This window comes from Lissotriton vulgaris, chromosome 3_1, assembly GCF_964263255.1.
Source record: "Lissotriton vulgaris chromosome 3_1, aLisVul1.2, whole genome shotgun sequence".
In the NCBI taxonomy this organism is placed as follows: Eukaryota; Metazoa; Chordata; class Amphibia; order Caudata; family Salamandridae; genus Lissotriton; species Lissotriton vulgaris.
In genome coordinates this window covers 950,919,403-950,935,464 of record NC_141689.1, presented here as the reverse complement: position 1 = coordinate 950,935,464, position 16,062 = coordinate 950,919,403, and the positions used below count along the sequence as shown (strand labels likewise).

Here is a 16,062-nt window from a genome sequence, read left to right as displayed (position 1 = left end):
TGAAAACTGACCCTGAACCCTAAAAATACCCCTTTACCCAAGAACTGAAAACTGACCCTGAACCCTAAAAATACCCCTTTACCCAAAAACTGAAAACTGACCCTGAACCCTAAAAATACCCCTTTACCCAAAAACTGAAAACTGACCCTGAACCCTAAAAATACCCCTTTACCCAAGAACTGAAAACTGACCCTGAACCCTAAAAATACCCCTTTACCCAAAAACTGAAAACTGACCCTGAACCCTAAAAATACTCCTTTACCCAAAATTAATTAATATTATTTAATTACCAATTAATTAACAATAACAATAAAGTAAATATATTAGCACATTAGCTGTAAATAATTTAATGTATTAATTAATATTATTTTTCCCAATTAATTAATTAAGAATGACAAAAAATTATATATAAAAAAATTACTCTAATTAATGTAATTAACTAATTAATATTAATTAATTACCAACTAATTAATAATTAAAAATATGTACAAAATTATATTAATTAACTAATTAATATAAATTAATTACCAATTAATTATTAATTAAAATATGTACAAACATATATTAATTAATTAATTATTATTAAATTACTTCCCACCCTATTCCCCTATAAACCCATAACCCGCTACAGAACATATTTATCAATTAATCAATTAATTAAAATTAATTAAAAATTAATTCTCAATTAATTAATTAATAATTCCTACTAATTAATAATTAATTTAACATAATTAAATTACTTCCCACCCTATTCCCCTATAAACCCACAACCCGCTACAGTAGTAAAAGACAATATTTAATTAAATTACATTAAAAATAAATAGTAAAACATAATAAATACAATATAATATACACAAAATGTATTTAAAAATTGATATTAGTAACATCAAAGTTATTTATATCGATATTATTGACATCGATATTTAAAACTTCGATATTACTGATATCATACTAATATCGATATTAAGACTGTCGATATTACTTACCTTCGATATTTTGTCCCATCGATATTTAAACTTCGATATCATTGTATATCGAAATGTAAAACTCGATATTTTGTCTGTATACCAAAGGGGCCTTTTCCACATTATATGAAGTGTCCTTCTTGGGTTCAGGCCACCACGCATGAATGTGAGCAGTGGAAGGATGGATGCACGTCAGCCAAAGGCTATGCTCCAGGGGAGGGCCAAACACGAGAAGTGGAAAGCAGGACATCCAATGAAAATAAAATCCTGCAAATAAGGAAACAAAGCCAACCAATGGTAAGCAATAGGAAATCTATGTCTGCAATAAGCACGACCCCCTCGGCATTAGGAGAAAGCTTTAAACCGATGAGTTCAATTGTGCATGTAATTGAATTTACAGAGAGCTTACTACCCCTGACAAGGAATCGAATGTTTATGATGCTTTTGTTTTTATCTCGATTTCTTCACCCTGGCGCAGTGTGCCGCCGCGTTGCGAATGATCTTTCTTAAATAAATAATACGCTCGGAACATACCTTACATACAAAACAGTAGTTTAAAGTTGTTCTGTTGTTATTTAAATAAGACCTTACCTTGTAAGTGCTGCTTACATTGCAGACACCCATGGTCATAATGTTCACACATCCGGTCAAAGTATTTAGGTTCAACGTAGTCTCCGAATATTTTTTGTCTCCAGGTCCACATCAGGAACTACAGTTTGAGGCATGATGGGGCTGCTTCCTCCCTCCTTCCCGGAAGTGACTTTTTGCCCTCACCACCTTCCAAGGCGCCGCACCGCACGGCAAAGAAGAAAGAACGGTGAGGGCATCGCTGGGAAGCTAAACCCTGCAATGAATGTGGTGGCAGTTTTTCTTGGGCAACGATTTAATCGGTTTGCAAGAGAGTTCGTGGTTTTAATGGTTTGCCAACACTCCTTGGATTTAGAACAGCGGTGGGGCACGGGAAGATGTAGCGAACTGTGCGTTGTGGACTCTGTACTTTAGCACAGATGAACAAGTAGAATGGAGAGCAGGTGTGCGCTGACAGCTAAATGAGATCTTATTTGTTGTTTTCACTTGTTGAGGTTTTCATTTATACCCTGCCTCAAACGGTTGCCTTACCTGGCACTGAACTGTATTATGTTTTCAGATGGTTAATGGAATGAAACCGATTCACTGTCTCCGCAGTTGGGCTTAGGATGTGCCCAGGTGGCACACTTGTGCCCCCAGATCCCAGGACAGTTTTCGTAGCGTGGAGGCACTGTTCCCTGGCCCCTCGAAACACCAGCAATGGCAAATCTAATAGGTCTGGCTTGTTTTATGTGTTCTTCGTTGTAATGGGTATATGCTGTATGCTATGCACAAACGGAAAGCACATACAAAGGGGCCCATATGCACACGGATCATGCCCAGCCGCACGCACAGAGACTACAAGTATACAGACAAAAATGCATGTGTAGTCAGACAATTCGCATGGGCAGGTGCATGTCCGTTTGATGTAAGCATGCATGGATGAATACATCCATGGTTAGATAACAGAGCTAACAAAGTGGGATGAAAAAACTGAGAGGAGGAGTTTCAAATGGGCGTGGCCTATGTAATTAAGGGAGTGGCTTAAACATGCAAACTAAAAATCTGTTCTTAGCATAGTGTGCCACCCGACTGTTATTTTGTTGTTTCTGTCATTGCATCCAGATATATAATACAAGTAACATTATATCTACAACAAGCCAGGGCTGTTGTCTTTGTCAATGGTTGTTGGTTGCATAAGATAAATAAGCAACAGCTATGGCTTCTTTGAATATGGTATTGAAAATGCTTCAGTTCTGAAATGATGAGACTGTAAAATAACTATAACGAGTATCTTTGAAGCTACATAAAGACAGCGAAGAGAGGTACTGCTGCAAAGTTAACCCTGAGGGAGAGGCCAGGGCAAAAATTGAGAGCCCTATGGGGACCCGTCTTAGCACCTGCTTTTTAGAGCTGCCAGTGCTGAGCACCGGCAGGACCAGGCCCACATAAAGCCTGGATAACAAGATGAATAGATGACTGGGCGTGTAAACACATTTTGGAGCACTACTTGCATGCAGAGAGCAAAAACACACATAGGTGTAAAATCACTCTTAGGAGCAAAATGTTATGTTTGTGCACAGGGCACAAGTCGGGAGTACATTTAGGTACACAGCGTCCATCCACAATTTTCACAAGGTGGACACCTTCCACCCTGCCAAGAAGCTGGGCCCCACGGAAATATTCAGAATTTGTCCTAGTGTAGTTTTCAGACACCGGATACATTAAGCAGCACCTGCACGTTGTCTGCTTCACATTCCCAGCAGCAACATGCAGGCAGAGGGATGCTTTAAACACTTTTTTTACCTCTATCTGGGCCAAAGATAAAGGTCGAAGTGAAAGGGCCATCAGGCCTCCCTCTCATCGAGTATCCTGACTGGAGGTGGCCTGGAACCTCACACTTAAATGCAAAGGCAACGGAGGTTAAAAAAAGGCTCACAGCTTGTTATCTCTTCACAGGTACATAATAGGGGCATTCTCTTGACTTTCATGCACTGAATGAAAGTCAGATGTGTTGGTCTGTTCCTGTATTTATTCAAATAACAATTTAAATAGAATTGTTTTATTTCTTTATATCACTACTCATCCCGATGCAGGGTGTCAGAGCGCTTTACGCAACTCACACATTATACATTGACAATAAATTATGTAAATGAGTGAATCAATTGTACAAGATGTGTTATGTGAGACAGTGAGGTTTCAAGGTGTAGGAGTCACTGTGCTATATTAGAAGGATTACCATTTATGAACTGCAAGTAACAAAAGGATCTCTGTGTTCAAAGCAGTAACCCACTTACCTATCTACATAAATGAAAATCTGTCATCTGCATGTTACATGATGTGCTGTGCAGGGGACACATTAACCTTCTATGCTACTTTTATTCAAATCTAGAACTACACAAAACAAAGATCTCTCCAACAAATGCATTATCTTCCAAAGTTATCTCACCATTATTATTCCCTGAGATTTACTGTCTAAACCCCATAAAATATTGAACACTTTCCAACCAATTAAGCAGAACTGATCTACTAGCATGCTTCTCCTTTTTGCCAATTTCTTTGTGGCAGGGTTTTAAATATAAATTTAAATATATTAATTGAGACCTAGATTTTGTGTTGAGGTTGCGCCATCTTTTTTTGGCTCAACCCTGACACAAAACCTTATTTGTCAAATCTCATAATGCGCTTAAATGTACTCATGATATACCTGATAAACATGTGTGAGGTGTTAATATCCGATGTCTCTTCTTGTGATGTCACTTACAGTGATGCCACGTGCAATGTCATGCGCCGTGACGGCACTTGCCATGATGCTACGTGCATACTGCCTAACTTGGTTAGTCCCCCCCACTTATTTGTTTGGACTTGTGCCCTGTTTGTGCAGCATCAACTGTAGTGAAGAGACACGTTTTGCAATATAAATACACCTCCACTGGAGTCCTTGCACGCTTTGCTTCAATGTCCATACATTGCAATAGGAGGAAATCTTTAAGCAGAGGAACTAACACAGCTGATAGCCAGAAGCATAAGGTGATTGACCCTGATATACTCCTCTGGTGTGATCCGAAATATGCATTACTCTTTCTTCAAGCAATGGCTGAAGACAACTGATCCAAAGAAGTCAATGGTTTAAGGTGGCTGACCCAAAGCCTCTCATTGTATATGTTTTTTATATTGTTTACATGTGCTCTGGCAGAAACTAGACTTAAAAAAGCAAGAAGATATATTTTCGGAAGTGTATTTATGCTTTTTCTGTTTACGCTCCTAAAGAAGGAGGGTAGTAGCAGCCAGTGAGGGAATGGATGTATTATATGGTGTGGTTGTTCAAGCTCACTGTGTAATACATATACCAACCCCTGTCGGACCAGTAGATTTTTTTGTTAAACCTTTAGCTCAAACCTGGGCAGCTGTGTCTCTGAGCACTCAGGCTTACACAAAGGAACAAGTGTAAAGCATCTAAACAGCACCAAAACAATTGCTTAGGAAATACACGATACCCTCAAGAAATCTAAAACCAGTTTATAAAAATAGACACTAAAATGTAGATACTAAAATGAAAAAGATCCACTGTAGGATTCCGGAGATACAAATTTTACAAGGTATCATAAATATCCACTTTTTACTTAATCGTGAACAAGCCTTGGCAAATTTACCAAATTTGGCTCAGAAACGTTTTCAAGAAAAACTTGGGTAAGTATACTTTACGTGACCTACTCTGGCTGGGAGCCAGTTTGGGGAACCAGCAACGTCCACAGGAACAGCTACCTCAAAGGAAGAAGCAGTTTTCAGTGAGTTCCAGACACTTTTATCTCCTTGTCATATACTCCTATGGAAGTCGTCCTGATGCAAGGGATACAGGATACTGAAGTTGCTCAAGGATGCTGTGGATCCAAAGCAATCAACGGGGGTCTTCCTGTGGATAGTCCTCGATCCACTGGCTTGATGAGTCGATCCTGGCCATAGGGGTTGATATCCCTCGAAACTCCTCTCGTCCTGGCACAAGTCCAGTCACCTTTGGGCTGCCACTCACCCAGTATCGCAGTCATGGGCAAATCCTTCCTTGGGGGGTATCCCGCCTTCAAAGCAACCAATCTGCACTCTGATGACTCTCCTGGGTCCAGTAGGCTCGGTGCAACTTTGAATGTAGGTTTCTGGTCCTTGGTGCTGCACAGCAGCGAGGAGCATCGGTTAGAAGATTTGGGTTACCAACTCGCCCCATCAAGCTTCTTCAGCTGCTGTGACCCTGTGCAGCGAACAAGAGGTCGCGAATGGATCTTTGGAAGCTCTTTGTTTTGGCTGGGCTCAGGAGTTGCCTGCTCCCCAAGCAGGTCACAGCAGGCACAGTCCCTTCTCCTTTGCTAGCCACAAGGTTCAGCAGGTGCAGTCCATGTCGGTGCAACCTCTCTTCGCCAGGCCCTTGCTCTAGCAGGGTACTCTTTCTTTGGTCTTTCTCTCCAGTCAGTCGAGATCTGAGGTCAGGGAGCCCTTTACATTCCCAGAAAATTCCCTCAGGGTAGGTAATGGTCAGTAGCCAATGGGCTACTAGGTTCCATCCCTCCAGATGACACATCCTGCAAATTGTGGCATCTGGCTATCTCAGACTTCTCCATTCTGCCAACTTCCAACGTGGCAGAACCCTTCTCACGGCACGTAGAGTTCCCTAGCCTAACCCAGAGGTGTGGCTACCAAGGGGGCTACACAATCTTGAAAAACTGGTTTGGCAAGTGGTTTCCCTTCTCCTTCATGAGTGCCAGCTATATGATAAAGTCTCTTCAGAGTTCCAAAAAGTGTATTTCTTAATCATGCAGAAGCGTTTCACCTGAGAACATCAAATAAAATCACTACATTAAGACATAATTATTGAAAGTGATTTTTAAACATGAACTTCGAAACGTTCCTGCCCTTCACCCTCACAACAATGTCATTAGTGAACTAAGAGGCAAGTGAGTTGTCATGTGCATCCTATATGTGGCCTAGATTCTTATTCTAAATGGAGCCACTCTATAGTCTAATAATTGAAACACTTGATGTTTTTGTACAGCACACATCCTGAATGTATGTATTTGAAGGTAGTCTCATATATGAAAATTAAGAAAAGGAAGACTGGTGAAATAAAATGTTCGCCTGGCATCCCAAAATTTGGTTGATCAGGAATCTGAATTTGGTCCCAAGTTTTCTGGTTTCAGGTTGTGCATTACACCCTATAAATTGGTATCTTTTTTATATCAAATTGTAATGCTTTGTATTTAATTCTGGGCGGATGAGGTTAGAAAATGTGTACCAGACACAAGCCTTGGCTCATTTCAGGCTCTTTTTGGGTCTACACGTTTCCGTTTTCCACATGCCTGAGAACCGTGGTACCTTGAGTGGTCCTGGAGTTCCCTAGGCTTAGAGGACATCCAATGAACCCCGCAGCTACAGACTGTGAGCTTAACTCATCTGGGGCCGCATACCCTCATGCTCCTAGATGTGTGTCATTACAACGCAGAGAAATACCATACATGCCTTTAACACAAATCTTTTACGGTGCATGCCTTTACCGCGCATGTGCCTTTACAACATACGTAAGTATAACTAAGGTTAGGACCTAGTTTCCATAGGTAAAGTGTTTTTTGTTTTAGTAATAACTTAACGGCCGTTTGAAGAATCTTCACGAAATTTTCAAAACTAGTTTGCCACTCACAAAAGGAGGCAGTGTGCCCCCACCCTCCTGTTTAAAAAGGCTCCCTTGAGCTGCTGAGCTGACAAGCTTCTGTCTGTTGATGCACCTGTGCCCACCGAGTGGTACAGAGACCTGAAAAGATTTTGGGCAGCATTTCCAGCACCCCCAATCGACTTGTTGCTCTCTACTGATGAAGAAATGAATCCAGAAACACATGTCTAGAGTTACACAGCACAGGCTGCAGCATCAAGGGTGAACATGTAAAGACTACTACTGAACTTTTATCATGCACTGCAATTACTATGATGCATTGGGGGCAAATTGAGTGCTAGGGTGTGAGGCAGTGTGCTCCCACCCTCCTTCTGTTTGAAAAGGCTCCCTTTTGCTACTGAGCTGATGAGCTTGTGTTGATGCACCAGCATCCAGTGAGTGGTACAGAGACCTGAGAAGACTTTGAGCAGCATTTCCAGCACCTCTACACAAGTTGTTGCTCTCTAATGATGAAGGAAGGAATCTGGAAACACGTGTCCAGAGTTACACAGAACAGGCTTCACTAACAAGTGTGAAAAATGTAAGACTACTACTGAAGTAATTGTTATCATGCACTGAATTTACCATGATGCATTGGGGCAAATTGAGTACTGGGAAGTAAGGCAGTATGCTCCCACCCTCCTCCTGTTAGTTTGCCACTCACTACACCTGCTGTCTGGAAAGTTTTGGAGTGATTCGCAATGCAGGGGCCAAGAAACAGGGAGGGCCCCAAAACGTATTTTCCCAATGCAATTTCCCATAGATATTTCTGGCACTACTACAGCCCAAACTGCCAAACGGAATTGCACCAAATTTAGCAGAAAGTTAGATCTTGGGCCAGAAAACGTTATATCCGTAATTTGGTGTAAATCAGTTCCGTAGTTTTGGAGATATTAAAGAAAAAAAGATGTATGTATATCTAAAGATGTGGAGTGTCCGCAGTTCCAACAGATCTCAAAATTATATCTGATTGGCTGCCACCAGTTGAGCCAGGAAGTGGTGGCAGCCACCTTGGGACTCAGGAGTTATCCCAAAATACCAGGAAAAAAAACAGAAGGGGGCAGTGTAGGAATACCCTTACCCTCTAGGCCTGGAGTAAAAAACGTTTTCATTTTTCAAATTTACCACAAATTCGCAGAGGATCTGCAGTTAAATAAAAAAAAATTAAAAACAAAGCTCAGGCACCTGTGCTTGTTTTCTTTATTCCCCCCAGGTGGGCCAGGTCCTGGGGGGTTGATTTATAAATATAATTAGGGGCGGGGGGATTGTGAACCCCACAGGTTGGTTTCGGCCCGCGAACCCCATCCACCAGGGCCCAGCCTTACAAATTAACTGAGAGGAGGGCACACACCCATCCCTCCCACATGGGCTCATTTTGGCTCCAGGGACTTCATCCCCCAGGGACAGCCTTACAAATCAACTAAAAGGGGGTCATATGGCCCCCATCCCTCCCCAGGCCGATTTCAGCCCTGGGGACTCCTTCCCCCATGGCCCTGCCACAGTTTGAAAAGGAAAGGGAGCCGCATGTCCACCCTTCCGGATCCATTAATGGTCCCATTCCCTTAGCCTGGCTCCTACTATGTCCTAGGCTGCCCACCCCCAAGACATGGCTATTTCACCAACCGTACTGGCGTGGGCAGACAAAGCTGTGTTTGCTCTCGCTTTGCAGGAGCAATTTCAAAGCTCGCGCCAAATGAGAGCGAACATGAAACAATGCTATGACGCGGCAGGGAAACAGATCTGAATATTGCTCCTGCCCGCAAGGAGCAGCATTTGTAGCTGTTCCCTGTGAGCAGAAGCAATGCTGGCTCCCACTGGAGGCCCATTATCTCCTTGTTGGGGCCGCAGGAGAGACCTAGTCCCCCTGCGGCCCCAACAAGGAGATGGTGCCCTGAGTACACCCCTAGTTTGCCGAGACCCAGGGGATGGGGGTTGCGTGCCCCCTCCCATTTAAAAAGGTGCAAGGCACCGAGGTGGAGTCCCCGGGGTTGCAATCTGTCCGAGGAAGGGGACTGCATACACCCCTCCCTGCTTACAATATGGCCGGGCCTCAGGAGATTGGGTGCCTCGGGCCAATATCAGCCTGGTGAGGGAGCTGCATGGCTGCATGATCCCTCCCCCATAATCACAGTGGTGGGCCCAAGGGGATGAGGTACCCGGGGCTAAAAAAGGCACATGAAGGCAGGGCCCTTAAAAAGAAAAATACCGTGGGCCCAAGGGATGGGGTTACGCGGGGCCAAAATTGGCCTCTGGAAGGGGGAGATTTGCCCCCCTTCTCCCATGAAATGTGCAGGGCCTTGGGGGTTGGGGTCCCCAGGGCCGATACAGGCGATGGAGGGGGGCTGTGTGGGTTGTCTGCATGCGGGAAGTTGGCAGCAGGGCGTGGCCGCAGGCGGCAGTTGGGTTAACGTATGGTAATTAAATATTACTTTATGCTAAAAAATAAACCACTAGAAATTAACTGAAAAAACCAAAGGTTACAGGGACGTTATAGTTAAGAAATTGCATTAAAAACATAGAAATTCACTGAAAAAACAAGGTTACAGGGACTTTATAGTTAGGAAACAAAATGTAACAAACCTTGAAAATTCACTACATTCAGTGAATTAAAATGTTTCTGTTTGTATCAGCACTCCATGCCAGTGCATGTGTTTTCTTGCTGTCTTTCTCGTGTGCATCTTTCTCACTCAAATCCCCTTCCCCTGGCTCTCTTCATGTTACGTCCCCCAGCTCATATGTTGCATCCCCACACCCCCCTTCCAGCGTGGTATTCTCTCTTTTAATTTTTTTTGTTTTTTGACACCAAACGCCCAGCTCCAATGTTGCTCCTCTACTGTGTCTGCCTCTCTTTGACATTTATTTGACCCCTTCAGCTTTGCCCGCTCAAAATGCATTTTTTATTTTTAGATTTATCATTTTTGTAATTTAAAAAGTGTCCACTTGTTGCAGTTTGCTGCCGGACTACTTTTATTTTTTTGTATGCTATGCAGCACTTTAATTTTTTTTTTTTTTAGATCTACTCCTCTAAGATTAGTGTCCGCCATGTTGGAATGGTTAATTAAAAGAAATTGTTGCCACGTTATGGCTTGTGTGTGTGCCCTCATGGTGATGCATTCTGTGAATATGTGGTAACACCAGGGCCGCAATAGCATCATGATGCATTTCATACACGCATACACGCATATGCAGCATTGCAATTTTTTCTATTTTTTTTTGCCAAAGCTTTCATGCATCAGCAGTAAAAAAATATTTTGCTGAACAGCATCAGCAAAAAAACCATTGGCAAAGCAATCAGAAGAGAAGAGAGCGTGGCAACGTTCATCTATGCATACAAGTACCAAAGATTGCAACAAACTGCCATTACCAGAGAAGTTAATTTTTTTATGTACTACATTTATTTACCAGTGCTACCATGCTTAATTTTTAAAAATAAATAAGTTCAGTGTTACAGAGATTTGTTAGGAATCTGCTGTTGGTGCTGCTGAATGCATGTTGCTCCCTTACGCCACCTTAATCTTTCTGTTTCTTATTTAGTTTTTTTTATTCTTGATATTACCCTTTATTACTTCTACTTTCCCACTTTTATTTCCTTTTCTCTTGGTAAAAGACGTATGATGAAAAATAAGTCACAGTATCCAAAAATAAGTTCTGCCACCCACTACCTGCAAGCACAGGCAAAAATAAGTAATTCATTGATGTCCTTCTGTCTCTGGATTTTCTCAGGAATTGAGAGCAGGCTACATTTATTCCTGACTAGCAGCCAACTGGAATGCAGGTAATCTGTGCATATGCCTATCTTTCTTTTGCTTTAAACTGGGGCTTGCAGTAATTTGTGCTTGCATGACCCAGGAGGAAGGCGGACACATATGCATGTATGCAAGGCATTGAGGGCCATCTCCTGGCCATTAATACACCCCACCCTTAAAAACTCTGATGCCTGTTTCATGTTGCCCGGTCGTTTAATCATCTTGCAGTCACCTAGTGGTTTTTGCAGGTAAGGTACTCCTGGGACATTGAAACACATTCCCAAAAAAGGCCCAGATTGCTAATGCCCTTCAGCTCACAGTCCTGTGAATGCTGGCCTGCCTATAAGGTGTTTCCGATGGCAGAGCAGGCTGGGTCTCTAGCATTGGACACAAAGCGTGTTCCCTGGTCCTAAATAATGTTGTGGAACTGAGAGGCAGAAAGCACATCCACTGAGTTTTGGTGAATGCCCCGTTCTCTGATTGAGGTCTTCTACCTTAGTATAAGGAAAATCACACATTGCTTGGCAGTTAGAACATCACTTTGTACATTCACTCCTTTTTTTCTATTGACTTCAGTTTGGCATATACATGGTACGCTGTGGAAAAATAATGCTCATGGATGTAGTGCAGACAGGGGTAGGGATATGAGCAATTTGTTCCCCCCTTGACCATCACTACTAACTTTCCCACTGTACAAAATCCATGGTGCATAAGGCATGCCACAGGGCGATCACATCCTATTGTGATTACCTCGCAGTGTGTGCAAAATGAGAGGTAACCCACGAGAGCCCCAGCTTTCCAAAGGCACTTCTCCTGGGGTGCCATTGGACATGCTCCTTCGGGAATGGGTCTGAAAATAATTTATGGGGAGTCGGTTCACACACATGACCTCAGTTGTTTAGCACATCATCACATCACTTTCAAGGTTTCTTAGTGAAATACCCTTCCACAGGGAGAGGTTGTGCTGTGGAAATGGAGATAAACCCATGTACTGAAACGGTTTGACATTGATAAACACTGCAGTACTAGAACTAATGTGGTTGTTTTGCCACGCGGAGATGCGACGCCAGTGTTTACTTCCTAGGTGGCAAAGGTTCATTTTGCAGAAAGATATCCACAGATAAATAGCATGTTACTCAATTGGATTGATGGAAAAGAAAGGAAATACATTTCATGGAAATGTGTGTGTTCTAAAATGTTCCCCTAATATAGTAAAATGTTGTAACATGGGTGAATAAACTGACTCTGGTAGTAAGTACTAAGCTGTGTTTTTGAACAGTAAAATGCAAAGGTATTGAATGGCTTATTTTCTCAGTTTATAAAAGGAAAGAAGACAATGTAGAATAGCACATTCTATGGGCCACGAATCTAGCAATCAGTTAGTTGAAATGATGGTACTTTTCTTTTTCAATGTCACTAGCCATTTTTGGGATCTCTAGTTATTAAGCTTTGTTCTAGCTAACAATGTAGAAGTTGCACAAACAGAAGTAGACATGGATAAGAACTTTACTAATCGCAACAAACACCTCCATCACAAAAACGTGCCAAATATTTTTTCTACACTAAAAGGACACATTTTGAGGGATTGGACTTCTGTCTCCTCTTTTTAGACTGGATTCCCGCAGGCAATTACATGAAGTTCGCTCTAGAGCAGAAATTCTCTGTGGTCTGGGGACCACTGGGGGTCTGCGGCACCTACTCAGAGGATCTGCGACTGCTCAGAACAATAAATAATACTAACGGATTTATAAAGTGTATATAAATAAATAAGTGTGTACGCTCAATTCAGTTACACTTGTCTGTTAATGAGAGACAGCAATCAAGCACAGTCATGGACGCATTTTTATTTAAGTTTAAGCCTGAGAGATACAGAGCCGTCAGCTTCCAAGTATGCCCTGCTAAAGGCAGCTGGCGCAATCCTTCTATACTGTTTGAACTACATTGTAAACATTCAGTGCATTTTGGGGATCAATGTGCAGCATTCAGTGTATATCATTTTACAAACGGCCCCTTTCTCAGAGAAGAGCATACCAAGTACCATGCAATTTATTCAATTTTAGAGAACTACCTGTCTCAAAGCTACCATGTCTACTGTAATATTACCTAGGGTTCCTGTTGTTTCATTTATTGTTGCTTCCAACAAATGGCCTAATTGTCTTATTCTTCAGGAATTAATTTCTAACCCTAGCATAAGTATTATTTCTAGTGCCAAGTCACCGAACTCTTGGGCAGAAATATCCATCTGATCTATTTCCCTTCTCCCTCTAGCTACATTGTTGGCAGATATTTGCTAACATGTTCCTTAGTATGTTACCTAATACGCTGAAGCACTAGGCCCAAATAAAAAGACCCTCCCCAACCCTTGGGCAGCCAAAGGTATGCTTTTTGTCCACAGACAACATAAATGCCCTCAACTGCTGCTACTGATAACAAAGGCCAAGAGGCATCGGCCAGACTGAATACATGAGTGCAGTTACTCTACCCCATCTCTATGTTCCATTTGGTGTGAGACATAACTGCCTGTGTCCTCTTGTTACCCATAAAGCCGGGGGATTGTTAAATAAGGCAGACGTGCTGGGAATCGAACTATTCATCCCTAGGATGAATTGTTTATATCTTTTACTCATGATACTATCATTGAAGGCATCACTGTAGGTTGAACCTTCCCCTCTGACAGAACAACCTAATGGTACCACTACTTCATATCTGTATTTGCGTCTGGCATCAGTACCCCTCTGGCCAGAAAACCAGGTGATAACTGCTTTAAATAGATTCTAACAAGAATCATTAAGCGTCAAACTCAAAGGCATCCCTTGTTGTGTTACAGAAGGAAGTTTTAGACAAATCCAACAATCTGAGACATTTAATTCCTTGTGATAGGCGTTCATCATTTGTATGGCAACATTTTCATGGTACTGTTTGGAATGATGGTCGTGCAGATCTTCAGTAAGTGTGGTATTATTTAAACCCAGTAATTTTGGGAAGTATAGATCATACAAGTAGATGACTACGGTTGTTAGAGTAGTAATGATCAGTGCAAACGGTATGCACAATTTGTTAATCCGCATGGTTCCATTCCATCCTAATTGTTCCATCTGAGCAGTTGGGTTCCTTTGTTACCTATTTTTCACCCTCACTAGGTGGGGAGATGTTGTCAGTACTTCGCTGCTCTGGACCAATAGTAAACTATTGTTGGTTGGGTCAGTAAGATGGTCCTACTGTAGGGTGTGGAAACGCGTTTTAGGGCCCTGCTTAAAACACACCTATACACTGCATAGATCCTGGTCTTTGTCTGTTGTTTTCCTTGACAGCTTCAGCGCGGGGACACGCCGTGATGGCGTTACTGAGCGCTCTATAAGCTCAATATTATTATTATTATTTGTGGGCGCAGGTTGTATTGAGGGCCAGTGTTCCTGATGGGCTGAGGTGGCACAGTCAGGGCAATCCTTTGTGCTGCAGCTGGTGACGAGGTCTGAGGCAAGAGAGCTGTTTTCACATTTGAGGCATGAATCCAATTCTTATTTTCTGTACACTTCACAGCTTTTGTGCTGGCAGCAAAATATGTATGGGACCCTTCCAGCGTGGTTGTAGACAGTTAGATCTCTGAAAGTTCTTAACCATCACCCAGGGTGAATGTCAAGGCGTCTTTCACTTGTATATTAATAGCAGAAACATGTTTTGTCAATTCAATACAAAACTCACAGATCCATGTTTCTGTTATTTGTGTTGTTAGAAAAGCTTTTGGGACCCCGCAATAGGTGAAAGTTCGCCCAGTCACTATTTCATCTGCGCTGAGATGTGTTACACTTTCTGGGGCAGCTTGCATACTTATACGGGCAAGTGGCAAGTGATCCACCCAATTCAATGTGGATTCTGCACATATTTTTAGCTATCTTGGTCTTCAGGATGCCATTTCTCCTTATGATACAATGAAACTTCTGTTGTACTCCCATTGCCTTGCAGACCAATTCCATTACCTTAGGGAGGAAGTGCACCACGTTATCACTTGAAATCATCCAGGGCATACTTTCAGCAAATTCTTTCAGCAAGCATTTAGTTGTGGTCCTAGCATTGCATCGCTTAGTAGGGTAGCCTTCAATCCACTTGCTCAATATACATACCACAGTCATTACATGCCGTTACCTATTTTTAGGAGGCAGCTCAAAGTCCATTTGCAAATGTTCGAAGGGTGGCTCAGCAGATGCAAAATGCCCTGTAGGGGTCGGAATTCCTTTACCAGCATTATACGGTGTGCATCCTATGCAGTTTTACCATATTTTGTCTACATATTTTGTATATTATCATTCTTCTAAATAGCTTCATACTGTTTACAATGTCACTGCGTCCATTTCACCTTCAATGAATCCACCGCACCCAAGCCCGCCCCACGCCCGCCATGGTGGAACTGGAGCAAGGTCACAGAGGAACTCCTCAACACTGCCAAAACCCCCCCAGGAGCCACCACCGACACCAACGCCGCAGCCATAGGATTTCACCGCTGGATCTCCGGCTGCGCCGACAAGCTTGCTCCCCTCCGCCACCCCTCCAAATAACGCCCTCTGAAGGCCACCTAGTTTTCCACAGAACTACAAGAAGCCAGATGCACCTGCAGACGCCTAGAGAAAACCTCACAAAACCAGAAAACCACGGAAGCACAGAACAACCACAGGAGCGCAAGAAGGAATACCACCAGCGCATTAGTGACACCAAATGTACCTTCATAAGAGACACAGTCCGGACCAAAGCAGCCAACGCCAATGAACTGTTTAACGTCATACACAGACATCGTACCCTCCCAGGAACTCTGCGACTACTTCTATCTGAAGAACAAGGCCCTTTATGACCACTTCAGCGATCCAGCACCGGACACCCCCACCACACCCACCGCCGTCGATAAACTTGGACCTGCCACCGTCGAACACACCACCACGACCATGAAGAAAACCCACTAAGCAGCCCCAATGAACTCCTGCCCACCGGACATATTCCACAGAGCCTCCGCCGCCATCATACCCAAACTAGGACGGACCATCAACGCCTCCTTTATATCAGAAATTTGCCCTGACGACTGGAAGCGGCAGAGGTAATACCC

General features: G+C 42.8%; 1 protein-coding gene across 3 annotated transcripts in view; it reads left to right on the top strand.

Moving 5' to 3' along the window:
* Positions 1–1,665: 1,665 nt before the first annotated feature.
* QNG1 (Q-nucleotide N-glycosylase 1) overlaps positions 1,666–16,062 on the top strand; it is an 85,288-nt gene continuing 70,891 nt past the window's right edge. The window contains exons 1-2 of one of the 3 annotated variants that reach the window (XM_086961306.1): positions 1,756–1,782; positions 10,948–10,999. The gene's annotated coding sequence lies outside the window, so the exon portion shown is untranslated. Of the gene's footprint in view, positions 1,783–10,947; positions 11,000–16,062 lie in introns of all 3 variants that reach the window. The other 2 variants (XM_086961304.1, XM_086961305.1) reach the window with 2 other exon arrangements.